The sequence below is a fragment of the Mastomys coucha genome, unplaced genomic scaffold, assembly GCF_008632895.1.
Source record: "Mastomys coucha isolate ucsf_1 unplaced genomic scaffold, UCSF_Mcou_1 pScaffold21, whole genome shotgun sequence".
Classification (NCBI taxonomy): domain Eukaryota; kingdom Metazoa; phylum Chordata; class Mammalia; order Rodentia; family Muridae; genus Mastomys; species Mastomys coucha.
In genome coordinates, this window is record NW_022196904.1 from 184,143,172 (window position 1) to 184,146,927 (window position 3,756).

A 3,756-nucleotide genomic window follows, 5' to 3' on the forward strand; every position below is an offset into this window, starting at 1 on the left:
GGCTGAGATAGAGAGGGGGCTGAGATAGAGGGCTGAGATAGAGAGGGGGCTGAGATAGAGGGCTGAAATAGAGGGCTGAGATAGAGAGGGGGCTGAGATAGAGGGCTGAGATAGAGGGCTGAGATAGAGGGCTGAGACAGAGGGCTGAGACAGAGAGAGGGCTGAGACAGAGAGAGGGCTGAGATAGAGGGACGAGACAGAGAGAGGGTTGAGACAGGGGGCTGAGACAAAGAGAGGGCTGAGACAAAGGGCTGAGACAGAGAGAGGACTGAGACAGAGGGCTGAGACAGAGGGCTGAGACAGTGGGCTGAGACAAAAAGAGGGTTGAGACAGAGAGAGGGCTGAGACAGAGAGAAGGCTGAGACAGAGAGAGGGCTGAGACAGAGGGCTGAGACAGAGGGCTGAGATAGAGGGTTGAGACAGAGAGAGGGCTGAGACAGAGGGCTGAGACAGAGGGCTGAGACAGAGGGCTGAGACAGTGGGCTGAGACAGAGGGCTGAGACAGTGGGCTGAGACAAAGAGAGGGTTGAGACAGAGAGAGGGCTGAGACAGAGAGAGGGCTGAGACAGGGAGAGGGCTGAAACAGAGAGAGGGTTGAGACAGAAGGCTGAGACAGAGAGAGGTTTGAGACAGAGAGAGGGTTGAGACTGAGAGAGGGCTGAGACAGAAGGCTGAGACAGAGAGAAGGCTCAGACAGAGGGCTCCGACAGAGGGCTGAGACATGAAAGGATCAGACATGTAGGGCTCAGATAGAGGACTCAGACAGGCAACCTCCAGAGAGAGGAGAAGTAGACATTCTCCCTGAAACTTTGTCCACCAGCCGTCTTCTTCACAGCCCTCAGGCTCAGCCTTTCCAAGTCATGCCAACAGAACTTAGTGAGAACACAAGCTCAGCTTAGTATATGATTCTAGAACATGTCTCACAATTAAATTTAGGCTTTCAATGACTTTCAATGAGGTGACACCTTCAACTCCAAGAAATACTCGATTGTTCTAGTGTCACTGGGTCATGGCAATATCTCTCTCTCTCTCTCTCTCTCTCTCTCTCTCTCTCTCTCTCTCTCTCTCTCTCTGCATTTCTGGAATTAACCACACATATTATCTTAGGTAATTTTTCTCTCTAGCTCTTAGAATTTTGTTTTCCTTAAACATAATGGAATGAAATATGATACATATTATGAAAATATTAAATATTTTTAAACTGTGAGATAATAAGCATTTATTGAAATTAGGATATAGCTGGCTTTTTCTAAGAAGATCAGTTATTTATAAGAAAATAGTGCATTAGAGCCCAAGTATACCAGATCACCCAATTTGTTTATAAAGAAGAATGGTGTCCTTCAGAGTTTCTCGCTCGGATGTCTTCCTATTTGGTCATCACACTTCTCCTGGTGGGTGGTAAATTGCTCTTATGTAAATAGTAGTTCAGTTCTCCTTATGCAGCAAGTTAATGGAATAAGAGAGAAAAAGAAATCAGGTAGGTACATCCCTGTATGAGGTAGGACTATGTGTCAAATGCAATATGTCAAATGTCTCTGAAATAAGCAAAAAGGATCACTTTGAATAGGATTAAGTCAACATAATAAAGAAAAAGAGAGGTGGGGCAAGGAGGTGAGGAAAAGCTAGATGTAAAGAGCTAAACTACAAACCAACCGCACGTCGACTGAACTATGCGGAAACTCTTGTTGACAAATGAGTGCAATGGGAATCGCTATGGAGCCTTAAAGAAACAGGAAGGAGAGTTCAGGGTCTAGAGTGGAGAGTCCCTTTGTTCTGCGGCCATTGTCTATTCTCTGCACCCATCTCTCAGTCCCACAAACTTCTGACACAACCCACACATATGAATCCATGGTTCCTGCTCTTGTGAGTTTGTAGTAAAAGGCACAGAAGCAACCGAATGCTCACAGCATTACGTGTGTATTGACACTGCTTTGCATGATGTTTTTACATGATAGGCTTACCATCAGTCCGAAAGCAGGAGACTTCAAACAGATGAGGTCAGTGCCCACATACTGCCCCTGTGGTCAGAGCAAAGGCTCCTAACCCGAGGCCGCTGATGGAGTGAATAAGGCACCTGCCAAGGATGGGCACAGGTCACCAGTGCTGCCTCTGCTCATTCCCATCCCTCAGCTCCACATTCTCACATATGCTGTGGTGCGGGGAGAGAAATTCACTGTCTCTCTGTAGCAAATAACTTCCTGACCTGAAGGGGATCTCTGGCACTGCAGGCAGTATTTTCTGCTCTACTCCACCTATGCTGAGAAATGAAGGACTTAGCATTTTGATGTATTCTTCCAAACCACAGCGATGGATGGCTTGGCTGCTGGAAAAGTTGGATGCGGGGATGTGGGAATGAAACCTGCTCAATCATGAAGGCTGAGATGCTTCTCTAGCGGGCCCTTCATTTCCTCCTTCTCAGTGAGTCACACTTCGGACGAATCCTGTTTTCATGCTAGTGACACTTCAAATTCATTTAAAAACAGAAAGAAAATAAACTAAGACAATTTTTCTATTTTTGACATAGGATCTACAAATATCTTTAGATTTTAGGCATAAGTGCAAAAGAAGCCAGAACAATCATCATAATGAAAGCCTAATTTTCTTTTCTCGAGTGTATTCTTTTTCCAAAGCAAACAAGTGTTGTCGAGGGCACAGCCTCCAGGCTGGAGAAACGTCCCCACGGTGCTTGACTTCTTTATTGTCCTCCACATCCTCTCTGACACATGTCTTAATGTATGCTACTCCCAGTGACATGAAGAAGGCACTGCATTAGTTCATCTGCCCCGCGGTGACACAATGGGTGCTGAATGATTTCCTCCTGCTCCCCTGGCCATACATGCAATATTCTTTCCATATCCAACATCTAGCATACTCATAAAGGTGCCAAGAAAAAGAGCACATTGTGAGTGTCACACTTCTGCTACACCAGGAAAGGGTTCCCTAGGAAAAGTTTTATAGTTCTGCTTCCAGAGAGAACCTGGAAATCAGAAGCCAAAGAATGCCACAAATTCACAATGCACAACAAACCTCATACAAGAGATTTATTGGGAGAGCAAATTCCAGGAGGATGGCTGCCACTGCTCAGGTAAGAGACAGCTGGGAACTGAGCAGATGAGGCTTTATATGGGGTTTCTTAGGGGTGGGGCAGAGCTTCCCATGGTGGCCTGGGACTGGTGACATTTTTGAAGCCTAATCTTGTGGCAAGCGTAGGGATTGGTGGGACTCTGTTTCATGACTGGTCTTAGCCTTGGGGTCAAGTCAGGGTAAGGGTGTTTTTCCCTTTGGCTTGGTCTTTGTACCCTACACACAGATCAGGAAAACATTTCCCCCCTTTTAATTTATTATTAATAAACAATTGGGGGCTGGGCAGGAGGCAGAGTTATCATTAGACTCTTTCCCGCTGGGGGCTGGGCAGGAGGCAGAGTTATCATTAGACTATTTCCCGCTGGTTGGGGGCATCCGGGTCCTTGGGGCAAGCTTGATCTTTACCATCAGGCTATACTTGGGTGTTGAAGGCCTCTAGCTCTATAGCTAGAGAACAGTAGTGCTGTGATAGCAACTGATTAAAAGTCTAGAAATCTTTTAGATCTTTTATTGAAGAAATACAGACAAAAAGTTCATGAGGCAGGGAGCAATTAGTAGGACTAAGGAAAGAGGAGGAGGGGCTTAGGAGAGGGTTAGGAGGGGGTTAGAAGGGGATTAGGAGGGGGTTGAGAGGGGCTTAGGAGGGGGTTAGGAGGGAGTTAGGAGGTGATT